This window comes from Pimephales promelas, chromosome 9 (genome assembly GCF_988280905.1).
Source record: "Pimephales promelas chromosome 9, fPimPro1.hap1.1, whole genome shotgun sequence".
Taxonomy (NCBI): domain Eukaryota; kingdom Metazoa; phylum Chordata; class Actinopteri; order Cypriniformes; family Leuciscidae; genus Pimephales; species Pimephales promelas.
The window spans coordinates 34,923,754-34,938,502 of record NC_142777.1 but is presented as its reverse complement, the minus strand read 5'-3'; the positions used below and the strand labels follow the sequence as shown (position 1 = coordinate 34,938,502).

General features: G+C 38.8%; 1 long non-coding RNA gene across 2 annotated transcripts in view; it reads left to right on the top strand.

Moving 5' to 3' along the window:
• The window catches only part of LOC148977592 (uncharacterized), a 163,511-nt gene that overhangs the window by 11,609 nt on the left and 137,153 nt on the right, over positions 1-14,749 (top strand). The window lies entirely within an intron of this gene.

Sequence of the window (14,749 nt, the reverse complement as noted above, 5' to 3'; positions counted from 1 at the left end):
GTCCAGTAGTCTGCTGTCCACGACTAGCTCAAGGCTTCCCAGCGTGCTTGACTGTGTAAACACATTAGTAATGCATACGCTAACGCAAGCTTTGTGATGTGTCTCTGTTGTCAGAGCATTCCTACGAAAAGAAAAGCCCTATAATACAATCAAGACGTTACTTCTGCTCTGGAGAATTGAGAAAACGTTACTGTTCTAGTTTAAACAACTGCAATAATCGACTATTTGAGTTTGTTTGGAATGGATGTACTAGAACATTAGTCAATGTAGTTGTTTCAGTGTAAGAAGTAATGCAGAAGAGATCTGTCCTTGGTCCAAGGATCAGCAATAAGAAGCTCTTTTATAGCAGGGATTCCCTTTTTCAAAAATAAACTAAACTCCTTTAAAACTAAAATATTATCTTTAAGTACCCCCAAGTTTGAAAGGAGCACCCCCAACAAATCTCGCGACATGCTTTATGGCAACGACGTCACACTTTCCGGGATCTTTACGGGTTGTGTGTGAACGCAATCACAGTTCCCGGCAAATGGCAGTGTGAATTAACCCAAATCAAACAATCCCGGGACAAATGCCGGGTCACATTTAGCCTGGTAATACCAGACTCTGCTACTTCACTTTGCTTCATCTGGAATGGCATAATAGAGAAGTGTTTTCTCTCTCGCTAGGGGGCGCTTCTCTGAAGTTTAAACTCATTGGTTACCCGTAAGCCAATCAGATAAGTTGATTTATGCCGTATCTTATGCGCCGACATAGCCGCATCGAACCACAGACATCGTGCATCGAACTTCCACTGTAAATCTTCTGGCGTTTGCCGCTCGCTCTGATGTCTAGTGGTTAAACGTGACACATAATTCGTCCTTTGTATATCTAACGGGCGATCTTTGGTCTCATTAATCTGTCATTTGTTCCTTGGCAAATCGTTTTGACTGAGGGCAAGGTAAAGTTTCATAACTTTATAATTTTGGCTATTTTAACGTTGTGTCCTGCTGTAGATGTCTATGGTTTTTATGATGTTCATGTGTGTCCAAGCAATACCATGGATCAAATGTGTGAAATCAGAACGGTAACTTATATTTTTTAAAGATTAAGAACGAAACGACAGGATATCGTATGACAAAATGCATGAGAATGCATAACGTTACCTCTACATTCACATTTTGTGCCAAACTGAATATGTAGCGTAAGTGGGCAAAGTCTCATCCCAAGTCGTCATATAAATGACGTCTTGGGACGTCTTTTGACCATACGTCAACATCCGCCTTTTTAGGGTACCCTTAAACGTCGGTTAGATGACGTTATCGGATCCTAACCCTACCCCAGACCTAAACCTACCCCTAATCCTACCTCGTCACCTAACGGCCCGGGATCGTCAACTAATCGGCAGATGTTGACGTATGGTCAAAAAAGTCCCAAGACGTCAGTTATATGATGACTTGGGATTAGATTGTGTTAAGTTAACAAGTTCAATCTTTCCCGGGCTAAAATCACTTCTCGAAAAGATGTGCACAGACAGCAACTTTATATCAGCGCGCCAGTGTGTTGACAAACCCATCAACATCACCAACACTTTCCCACGCACGCAAAACAAATACGTCATGCACGTCGGACCCCGCATGTTGTATTCGCCGGGAAAATAACCTGGAGAAAGTTACAGATATTAATAGTAATGTGCAAAGTATGTGAATGGCAACTATTTTTATTTGCTTTGTTGAAAAGTGTAATGGTTATGTATAAAAAAACTGGGTTATCCATCCACACAGATCGTCTGAAAACACGAAATCTCCCATCGGCCCACCGTCTATGTAAACACTTGATGATGCGTGCGAAATACCGGAGTGAACATGGCTGTAGATGACTTTTGCAGATTATGCAAAGTTGACCTACACATTCATGGTACAATCACGGCCTCGAAACTAATTTTTGCCAGAAAAATGTAAATATTTAAGGACTGGAAAAGAAAGGTGCATGCATCCCGTGTCTCGTTTCCCACTTCCGTTCGAATTTCGTTTCGATTCCCGTTTCGATTTTCGATTTCTCTGACCTACAATATAAAACTCGGCACTTAGGCCGTGTATCCACCAAAGCGTTTTTAGCCAGCTGAAAAAGCTAGATGTTCTGCTGAAGACGCCGTGCTTTGGGCGCTTGAGAGCGTTTCGGCAGCGCAGCGTTTTTTCCGTTGAGACGTTTCGTTGCTATGATACAGAATATATGCAGCAGTTGAATGTTGTGACCGTTGGTCGGTGTGGTATTATTCCCGCCCCTCCTCCACTGTGATTGGATGGCTGGGTAAAAAGTGACAGTGATGAGCGCTGCGTTTTATCCAAAGTTTAACATTTTTCAACTCCTGGCGACCAGTAAAAAACGCTGGGTGCTCGACGCTTCAGCGTGAAAAAAAAACGCTCTGCGCCTCGGTACGCTCAAGCCGTTTAAAAAACGCGTCGCTCCCATTGAAAACAATTGAAAACATACGCCAGGTGCGTGAAAAAACGCTTTGGTGGACGCACGGCCTTAGCGTCCACGTGACGGCTCTCAGCCTGCCCTCTGTTCGTTGATTGGGCGGGTGGAAAACTGAAAGATAGGCTGCTATCTCAGACTGACTACATGAGCGAAATGAAATTAGCGGAAGTAGGAAGTCTGACGTAGTCACATTATGTATTTTCCAGAATCATTTTTGTCACCGGATGGAGTTTGGGTTCCTTGCCACTGTCGCTTTTTGGCCAGCTTAGTTGGGGACACTTAATATTCGGCAGTATTATCGACTTAACTGCACTTACCCTATTTGATGAGCAGAGCCGGACGATGACATCACTGTTTCCTCCAGAGCTGCTTTAGTTGAACTGATTAACTTTACACAGTTATTGAACCGAACTGAATCAACACTGAACTGATTTCAGCTGAATAATGACTGTTTACTATATTATATGCTACATCACTGCGCTTTGAAACAATCAGTATTGGATAGAACGCGATAGAAATAAAGGTGACTTGACAGCGCATGTAAGCGTCCGGCGTGAGGAGGGACTCCCTGCTGTTAGGCGCACATGTAGAACAGTGGGGGGCTGTGCTGTGTTTGTTTAAAACTCGCAGGAGCCCCATTAAGCCCTGATTCCACTCATTTAGGGCTTCCACAGGAACAGGGAGCCGAGCCCCTGGGAAGCGGCACGTTGCAAGGGACACCAATTATGCGGCGGAGGACACAGGCCCGCCTGTTCCTGCTCAGGCCAGCTGTCACGTCGCAGGATGACCCTCTCTGTCAAACCCATTCAGCGGAGCGCATGGAAAGCCAGCCTAATTGGTGTTGGGCAAACAGATTTTGTCACAAAGTTGCAAAGGAAGCTAAGTAGCTGAACGTTCACATTGTCCAACCCCTGACCCGCAGTTTGGGGCCGTTCCATTATGTTCCGTTCCATTGATTAATCGTCTATGACCTCTGACTCGTCCTTGCGAGCTCGGGAAATCCAGGGCAGCAATTAAAAGCAATATTCTAGCAATAAGCAGCAACATTAATAAGAAGCGAGCCCTTTTCTCCCTGTGGAGTGATATGATATGTACAGAGGGGTCTTTCGGGGCACATTCGATTCGCTTCTCTTTGGGGTTTTTTTCTTAGCCTGTAAGCACTTCTATCCTTCGCTTTCAGGGGGGTCTTTCACTCCGCATGTTAAAAAGAGGATTTTGCGAGGGATTCACTTGACATCATTAGCTCTGGAGAAGGGCCACAATGGCTGATTGCTTGTCTTGGCTTATGAAAACATGTGTTGGATCAGCTCACAGGTGAAAGGTCCGGCTGGTTTTGTGCTTGTTTATCTTTATTTTAGTTTAGTTTAACTTCCCTTTTCCCCCTTTCAGTCTTTCTACTTTAGCATCCATTCATCAAAAACTACCATGGTGTCCTCTTCATACTGTATCTCCAATCATCCTTCCTTGGTCCTAATAGACAAAAATAATTGTAATTGACAACAAATCTGGATAACTCAACATATTCACACTATTATCAGTTTAGAACAATGTCTAGTCTTTGGTTGTCATTTATGCATTGGCATAGTGCTGTACAATAAATAACCACAAAATCAGGTGGTTGGACTCCAACAAAGAGGCACTTTAGTCATTTAATAAAACAAACAACACATTGTGAGTGTGTTTAAAAAGCGGGATTAGGATGATGAATGAAGAAAGAGTGCAGTGATTGGGAACCCTGTAATAAAAGCTCATTGTGAAAAGGGAAAAAACCTTGTGTTGAGGTGGTTTTGTCATTCAAGATGATATTGCTACCTGATACGAGCGGCTCGTTTTTCTGATTAATTACACGTTAGGTGGGAGGTGACGTCAATAATTCTCAGTGGAGTAAAGAAAATAATCGGAGGCCGGCCACCCGCAGAACTGAAGCGGAAATAACACTGGCTGCAAATGTGTAAATATCTGCAAATTAATGACCTTCACTTTGCTCTGTCTTTTTCAGGTCATTGATTAAAGGGGAACACACTCAATGTTAATTAAGTCTTAGAGGAAAAAAGAAAGATTAATAACTACAAAAGAAGCAAAATGGGTATTTACAATATAAAGAGAGAAAGAGCAAAGTTGTAGAGTGCAAAAAAGATAAATGCTGTTTTAAAACTCTCTATTCATCAAAGAATCATAAAAACTGTTTTCAACATTGATAATAATAAGAAAGGTTTCTTGAGTAGCAAATCGATATCAAAATGATTTCCGAAGGAAGCTGAAAACACGGGAATAAATTATATTTTACAATATATTCAGATAGAAAAGATTTTTTTAAATTAAATTTAGTGCTGTCAAACGATTAATCGCGATTAATCGCATTCAAAATAAAAGTTTGTGTTTACATAATATGTGGGTGCACTGTGTATGATTATTTTATATATATAAATACACACACATGCATAAAATATTTATATTTATATATAATATAAATGATATATCAATCTATATACAGTATATACATGAAAATATTTCTTAAATATATACAAGCATGTGTGTGTATTCATATATATAAAATAATTATACACAGTGCACTCACATATATCATGTAAACACAAACTTTTATTTTGATGCGATTAATCGTGATTAATCGTTTGACAGCCCTAATTAAATGATATTATGATTTATTACTGTTTATTATTTGAATTCGATTTTTTTATCAAATAAATGCAGCCTTGGTGAGCATAAGAGACATTAAAAAATCTTACCGATCCCAAACATTTGAACGGCAGTGTATATATTAACATATAAAGTCAACTGTAACATCCCTTTCTGTAGAACATCATTTGCTCAGACTGCTGTTTCAGTGAAAGGGGCAAAATTGTGGAATTCTCTTCCAGATCATCTGAAATGCATCCCGACACTAGATATCTTCAAAAAAAACAAAAACAAATTGTGGTTAATTCAGAAACAGTGTTGTTCGCATATTTAGTTCTTGTCGACTCTGCCTTTTTTGTAATTTTTTTTTTCCCTTTTTTTTTGCCATTTATATTATATTCCATTATTTTTCTCTCTATTAGTATTTTTATTCTTGTACTGCATTTTATCAAAAAGCCCTTATTGTTTTGTATTGCTCGTGCATTGTATTGCATGTATTGCATTTTACTAAAAAAGCCCTTCTAGGGACTAATGTTGTAAATTAGCTTTGGCTAAAAACATTGATACATGCATCAGATCACTGTCAAAGTGTATCTATGTTATCTGTATCTGTCCCTATCTAAATAAACTATAATAATAATAATATATACATCATAAATATTAATAATGTATTTCTTTTCTATAGATCATAATACAAACGTATATGCAAAAAATCACCTTTAATACTAATATACTACTACTGCTAATAATAACTTTATAATAATAGATATTTCAACCATATATTCCAAGCAATGCACATAGAAATGTGATATCATATACCTCGGTCCTCCACTAGCAACCGCAGGATCCAGACTCTGTGATGACATAATTATGTTTTTGACAGAAAAAACAAAGGAGCTCTCCCCCAAAGCATCTCTGCGCTGAAGAGAGGGGTTGTTTGGAGGGGGGTCAAGAGGCTTTTGCCATCAATGGGAAAGCACTGATTAATTTTGAAGAATTTCTGTGAGAAAAAACGCCCCGCGCACAGTTCACTAATTACAGCCCTGCACAACGCACAACAAAGAGCCATCTCATATCGCAAGACAATGAGGAGCCCCGAGAGAACGAGGGAGAGCCAGATAGAGTGAGAAAGAGAGAAACTAATGAGATGAATCACCTGTCAGTAGAAGAGGATTTGGGCCCCTGGTGGCCCCCGGGAGGAAGGACATGCATGAGGGCCCAAACGCTGCTCCTCACCAGACAATCTCCCTCTCATGACAGACAGAATCACGCCGGCTCTGTCATGCGACAATCCCAATGGGATTTATTTCATGTTGAGTACACGGGGGTCAGAGAGTAGTTTAACCTGTCAGTGGACATGACATGCTCAACTTTCATCATCCAATTGATTGCTGATCTCTGAAATATGTCATATTACAAAGTGTAATAGGCTGCAAAAGCAAAATCAAATTCATATGACTTTAAATTTGCTTGAACATGACAGACATTCCACGCGAGTGAAGAGAAACACATAAAATACCCTCCAAAAGATTATTTTTGAAAGAAATGAATAATTGTATTCAGTAACAATGCTTTACATTTCAAATAAATGCTTTTCTCTTGAATTTTTCCATCAGAGATTCCTGCACTGTAAAAAAAAAAAAAAAAAAAAATCTGTTAAATTTATGGGGAAAAAAACTGGCAGCTGTGGTTACCAGAGTTTTCCAGGTAAAAATAACATTTTAACATTTAATTTTTTAAAAAGCAATAAACCGTATTTCATTATCTGATATAATGTTAATTTACTATGTTCATTTAAGTATTATTATCTGTTTTGTTCAATTGTAAATACACTGACAGCCAACAATCACAGCAGTAATGTTAAATGATCAATCAAAGCTCATAATCAGCTCTTCCATAAGACAATTTATCATGGCAACATGTTGACATTTAAAAATGCAATAAGAATTAATTTAACAACCTTAAATGTAACATAAAACCCTAATGTATATATTAGTCATGTACAAGTGATTAGAAAAAAAACAGTTAAAATACATTACAATTATACAATGACTTGTTCTTTTTCACTTCCAAAAAATGTAAATTTAGCAGTATTTTACAGTAAAATTACATTAAATGTACACTGTAAAAATATTCCTGTAAAAAAAGGTAAACTACTGGCAGCTGTGGTTGCCAGCATATACCGTAAAAATACGGTGTGTTACTGTTTTTAAAATTAACAGCTAAATACTGTATTGTCAGCTACAGTATAAAGCTTTAATTTAACAGCTATATAACACAAAAACAGTAACACACCGTTTAGTTACAGTTATGATGCTGGCAACCACAGAGGCAGTAGTTGACTGTTTTTTACAGGATTATTTTTTACATTGCCATTATATATATATCACAGTTATTTACCGTATATAGTACAGAAACTTTTCTTTTTTCACAGTAGCATTTTTACAGTCTTTTACTGTTAAAATCACGATCATTTTTTATCAACTTTGGTAATAATAATAAAAAAATCTTGAGCAGAAAAATCAGCATATTAGAATGATTTCTGAAGGATTGTGTGACACTGAAGAGTGGAATAATGATGCTGAAAATTCAACTTTCCATCACACGAAAAACAGCAATTTTAAATTACAATTAAATTTGACCATATTAATGATTTACTGTATTTTTGATCAAATAAATGCATCCTTGCTAAGCAGAAGAGATTTCTTTAAAAAAAACCCATTAAAGTCTTACCCCAAACTTTTATATATAGAAATCTATCCACATAAATCTTCAGTTGTTTCTTTTTCCATTATCGGTTCTCTTGAATACTTTCCTTTCATAAAGCACATCTCAGATGTTTCTCAGAATAGTTGTCTACAGGCACACATATGTAATCCTATAAAAACAATTCTCTACATATGCAAACGTTCATAAAGACAGCGAGGGAATCACAAAACGCTCTCTGTGTGTTTCACGGTTTGAGCCGGGAGGCCAATTGTGGTCAGATTCACTGAGAAGAGGGAGACGAAAGCTGTGTGGTTTTATGGGGAAAAAAAATTGAAAATGACACTCAAAGAGCTGTGACAGTTAGGATTATATTAGAGGTCAACTTTTATTTTGGTTTTGCATGTTTGTTCCCCCTCAAAACCCTGAGGCAAAGTTAAATAATATTTAAGGAGACAAAGGTTGTTCTGTGTCGAGAATAGAGGGCCACCAAATTTCTGTTGACATGGCCCTTTATTAAGTGTGTGGTTGCTGAGGAGAGCAATCTTGGAGGAGCGTTTGGCCCCGTGTCTCTCTCGCAAAGTCTCACCCGACCAATGAGAAACGCTCTGCGCAAAAGTGACCGCCATGCTGCGGCACACACCTTATTTTCTGCTTGTCGCTCTTGAAAGAAAACAAGCGCTGACTGGCACTCATGGAAAACTTGACCCATATTTACGGATTTTACCGAAAGCTGACCCAAGGGTGCAATATTTTTAAAAGGCAAAAGACAGGTCAACTAAAAGAGATCAAAAGTAGTGTCCTAGACAGTCATGCACTGCTGGAGTCGTCCATGATGGAGTCAGCACTTCTTTTGCCTAAGAATAGCTGTCGGCCGTTGTGGTGAACTCTGAAAGGAGCGGCTACAGAGAGATTGTATGATTCATTTCAACATGTTGGGTCAATTCCAGGGTCATGCTTCACTGATCAAAGGTCCGGAGTTAAACCGTTGTCTAACTTTAATATTCAAATGTCAAATTATATACAGTACTATTCAAAAGTTTGGGGTTGGTGGATTTTTTCATGATGACTGGCTGATTTGGTGCTCAATAAAACGTTCTTATGATCAATGTTAAAACCGATGGGGTTTCTTTTGGTGGAAAGTGGAAACCATGATAAAATGTAAAAAAAAAAATCAGGATTTTTTGATGTATAAAGCCTTGAAAAGAGCAGCATTTAATTGGGATTGAAAACATTTGTAAAAATTAGTGCTGTCTAGCGATTAAAATATTTAATCGCGATTAATCGCATTAATGTCAGTTAACTCGCGATTAATCGCACATTTTAATCTGTTCTAAACGGCTCTTGATTTCTTTTTGTCCCATTATTTTTTCTCAATTTAATGCTCCTATCAACATGGATCCTAAAACATTGCTTTGTGCAATTGTTTTTTGTTTTGTTTTTTATTGATAACAACGTTGGCATACACGGTGTTCAATTTCACACTAACTTTCTCACTTGGAGCAAATAATCTCTCAGTGTAACACTGTCCGTCAATAAAACGGTGAAAGAAATGCTGACAAGGTCCTGATATTGGCGAGGGGGCGGAGAATTTGCATCAGTGTGTGTGTGCTTGGCCATCAAGTGGTATTTTAGACAGGACGTGCTGCACAGATCACTTTGGTCTTGTCAATGGGACCATTAGGCAACTTTTTAAAAGTAAACTTTTTTTAATTCAGAATCTCATTGGCATCCATTTCGGCGTCTCGCGCTCCTCATCCAATCAAAAAGTAACGTTAACCAACTCTTTGGCTGTCTTGCGAGCCTAAACAAGTGTGTGTGGCGTTGTACCTGTTGTTTTGATTCTGGTCTAGCTAGATCCGCTTGCGCTTTGGTCAACGAAGCAACAAAACATCCTCGCGGAGCACAAGCCATTGAAATGAATAGGTTTCATAGCGCAGCACCACTCTTTGAAGAAAAGGTTCTATATAGAACCTTAAAAGGTTCTAAAGTGCTACATATTTGGAACCCCTAAAATGCAATGCATGAATGATCACAAAATTCAAGATATGGGGGTTAAAAAATGTAAGTAATCAATATCACACGAAGAGTGTCATTTCAGTTTTTATCCTTCAAAATCAGCATGATTAAAATGTGATATTAAGTTACTACAACAGTTTAATGAACAATAATTTAATTACAACTGCAAAATGTTGCAGAATAATGTAATATATGAATGAATAATAGCCTATAAAGAACCTTTGTGCCAATAGGGTTCTTTCTTGTCATTATCATCATTTTTTTTTTTTGCATAAAAGGTCCTTTTGCAGTTGAGTAAAGAACCCTGTGCTACAAATATAGGACCCTTTTTTCTAAGAGTGTGCCAGGTCTTGTTGCAAAAGCATGTGAAAAAAACTACAAAGTTTGCTATGCCAAAAAGACTGTTAATTGGGCAATAAAAATATTGACGCCGTTAAAATACACCGTTAATAACGCGTTTAACTGACAGCCCTAGACACTATATCCATACACTATAGCCACTTTAGGTACGCGCATTAAAGCCAACATCGAATTTGTCAATCACATGGCAGCATTTAGACATGGACAAGACTATCTGTTGAAGTTCAATCTGTGCATCAGAATGGGAAAGAAAGGTGATTTAGAATGGTCGGACTGGTTCGAGCTGATAGAAAGGCAACAGTAACTCAAATAAATGCTTGTTATAACCGAAGTCTGCAGAAGAGCATCTCTGAACGCTCAACATGTCCAACCTAGAAACAGATGAACAACAGCAGCAGAAGACCAACAGCAAACTGAGGCTACAATTCACATGCGAAAGAACACTGGAAAAATGTTGCCTCCAATGAGTCTCGATTTGTCATGCATCATTTAGAGGGTAGGGTCAGAATTTGGACGCAAAAAATATGAAATCATGGATCATGTAGTTGAAATCATAGCCTGAGTATTGTTGTTGATCATGTTGATCTCTTCATGATAGTGTAGCCATCTTCTGATGGCTTCTTCCAGTCACAAAGATCAAATCATCAGATCAACTGTGTGATGCTATATCATGACAGTATGGACCAAAATCCCTGAGGAATATTTGCAGCACTTTGTTGAATATGAGCCATGAAGAATTAAATGATTAGTTAACTTTAAAAAAAAGCAACTTTTGCTGATAATTTACTCACCCCCATGTCATCCAAGATGTCCACGTCTTTCTTTCTTCAGTTGAAAAGAAATTAAGGTTTTTGATGAAAACAAAAACATTCCAGGATTTTTCTCCATTTAATGGACTTCACTGGTAACCAAACGGTTCAAGGTCCAAATGAGAGTTTCAGTGCAGCTTCAAAGGGCTTTAAACGACACCAGACGATGAATAAGGGTCTTATCTAGCGAAACGATCGCTCATTTCAAAAATAAATAAAGTTTAAGTTTTATAAGCACAAATGCTCGCCTTGATGCGCGTTCGTGACTCTCCTGTTCGAACTCGTTCATCAAAATGAACAAATCTTTTTTCGAGTCATTTCGTTCGTCGAATGAAGATTTGTTTAATTGACCTCATTCATTGAAATACATGGTATATTTTGTATTAAAAAAATATTTTTACATTTACCTTTTCCAAGAAATGGTCACAAAAATGAGAGCCGATAGTAATTTCGAGAAAAAAGAGAAAAGCACAGATTTATCTGCGGACATGTAGAACGTGTGGTGCCGTGAGGTTGTTGTAATAATGTGTACATATTTTTCAGCAACTTTAAAATATTTTTAAGTCTTATCACCTCTTGCATCAGCCCTCCTACTCATCCCATCACTAAAAATTGGCGTTTGAGTCAAAGCAAACCCAAAACAGCAGCGCTGCATTAAACATTAAACATCATCAGACTCGGACAGACTCCCGTGCGCGCAAGCTTGAGGATCTTCTCAGATCAGCCTGGCCGGAGTAATTCAAGCTTGGAGGGGACACCCATCTAAAAAAAAAAAAAAAAAAAAAAAAAAATACGGCCTGCTATTATTCAGCCTAAAGGAAGGAATAATAAAAAGGGGGGAAAGAAAGACAATCCGTCAGACATCTAAATCAGCTGACATCCCCAGGTCTCCCCGCGCTGTAGGTGGCGGCGTCTGATAACATCAGTGAGAAGTTAAACAAAAGGCATTTTTCCCTCAAACCGGCCATCTTTCAGCTTGACTACTGCTGTAAACATCATTCCAGAACACAACATTATGAGACATCTTACCCTACATTCCTGATCCTCCTTTTTAAAGGGAGAGCGAAGTCTCAGGGCTTTGCCAAGAGAAGACTCCTAAGAGCTTTGAGACGCACGGAGGGGGAGAGTAACAGCGGTTAAAAAATGCACCACCGTTCTGACGGCGGTTTCTCGGTTTCACCTTCGAGTCTGTTATTGACACATCGAGAAGTAGAATAAATTCTCTCTAGTGGCTCATGCAGACTGTCTAATGAGCTCGCTGTCATCCACACAAGTAATTTCTCCCAGAACAAGGTTTCATACCAGAAGTTTTGGAAATCCATTTGGAAAAGGAATAGTTCCATTGACCTTAATACCTTTCCGAACATTCTCTTTGAGCATTCCTTCACTCCCTTCGGTTCTAATTGATTTCATAAAAGCGGTAATATGTAAAGGCGAGGAGGGGCTCTGTTGATATAACCTTGAATCTAAATGATCCTTGAATCCCCATGTTGTCTGAGAAACTTTTCACTGTCTTTAAACGCCTCATAACTTCCCCATGACACATTTTCTGGATCGTGTCTTTAACTTGCAGAGTGCAATTCGCCTCTTCGTCTCGTGTCCTACGGCGAATCGTCTACCGTAACTGTTGCGTCGAAAGCCAACTGCGTTTAGCACGCTCCGGATGCCTACTAGTTAGGGAACATATTCACACGTGGTGTGTAAGAAAGGCACATTAGGTCATGAAGGGGATGTAGACGTCAGATACGAGCATGTCGGACTGTTTAACGTGTTTCAAGATATCCTTTAGCGTGACATTGAACGCTATATGACAAAACGGCGCTATACTACGCACATGGCACCCGTTATCGTTAATATAACACGCGCTGTGATGGTTAGGTTTAGGTGTGGTGTAGGGTAGGGTAGTCTCATATTATACGCTAAAGGATTTATGACGCCTTGGGTTCGCGTGTTATATTAACGATAAAGGGTGCCATGTGCGTAGTATAGCGCCGTTTTGTCATATAGCGTTCAATGTCACGCTAAAGGATGAGAACGGGCTGTCAAGACCCATCTTCTCCAAAAGCTTTTTTCTTTCAATTCTCTAAAGTTGGCATAAAAATGGAAGTTTTGATAGTCTTTTTAGTCTTCCCTACTGTGAAATAGCTTCTCGAACGAGAGTAAATGTAAGGCGGGACTTAAGTTTGTCCATGGGAAATTGATTGGATGGTTGTGGTTTGCTATTGGTTAATCTCATTTGAGTGACAGTAATTCAGTTAATCATGCCTGCAAACAATATTTATCATGGCACTGAATGTGAATGTTTAGCATCCCAGTTCCTCTCTCTCTCTCTCTCTCTCTCTCTGTGTCAATAGATTCCAGTGTTATGTATCTGGAGATTGTGCTGACAGAGTTTGTGCTTGTGAAGATGAAGGACATGCAAGAGTTATCTGGAAATACACAGGAACAATGATTGCAACAAGCAAATACAATTCCAGAATTTATGAATTATTATTAAAGGGTTAGTTCACCCAACAATGAAAACTACCACTTTGACGCTTCAAAAAGTTCATAAAGATATTGTAAAACAAATCCGTATGAATTGAGGAGTTTAGACCAAAATTTCTGAAGAGACCCAATCACTGACCAGATTTAATTTAGGCTTGTATTCACATATAAACTTTCTTCAACTCACACATCAGTTGTAGTAAATAGAAGCTCAAGCATGTGTTCGCGTGACATGCGAGAACCAATGAGGTTCATTCTAGTGTTACACAGCACGTTTGAGCTTCTGAAAGAACCAATGAGATTCATTCTAGTGTTACACAGCACATTTAAGCTTCCGCAAGAACCAATGAGATTCATTCTCGTGTTACACAGCACGTTTGAGCTTCTGAAAGAACCAATGAGATTCATTCTCGTGTTACGCAGCACAATTAAGCTTTTTGCAAGAACCATTGAGGTTCATTCTTGTGTTACGCAGCAAGTTTGAGCTTCTGCAAGAACCAATGAGATTCATTCTCGTGTTACGCAGCACGTTTGAGCTTCTGCAAGAACCAATCAGGTTCATTCTTGTGTTACAAGGCAGTGTTGTAGTACTCGAGACTCGGACTCGTCTCGGACTCGGTCTCGAGACCATATTTTAATGGTCTTGGTCTTGTCATGGACTCGTGTGCATTTGGACTCGTAATTGACTCGTACTCGAACATTTTTTTTTTTAGGACTCTGAATTATTCCCGAGTCCACTCGAGTTCAATTAAAAATATTTTTCATGATTAATAATGTATGTTAATAAAATATTTCTTTAAATTGATTGACACGCCCAGTGATTGGTGATTTTCTAGTGCGCAACTGCGCATGACAAATTGTAATAAAATTACTTTTAACACCACCTACTATGTGGCCTTTTTACCCTAAACTGATCATATTTTTTAAACTCTAAATTCAGTAAAAAAAAAAAGGGGTTTCTCCAAGTAAATAAAAGTAAATTAGGTAGGCTAATCAACCCTCACTGGTCTCGGACTCGACTCGGACTCGACCGTCTCTGGTCTCGGACTCGACTCGGACTCGGACTCGACTCTCTATGGACTCGGTCTTGACTCGGACTTGACTCTCTCTGGTCTCGGTGTCGACTCGGACTCGAGTGAGGTGGTCTCGACTACAACACTGTTACAAGGCACGATTGAGCTTCAGGAAGAAATTTCATTTTTGGGTGAACTAATCCTTTAAGTATTTACAGATTTATGGGATGCACCATCGAATTTGAATCAAAATGTTGAATA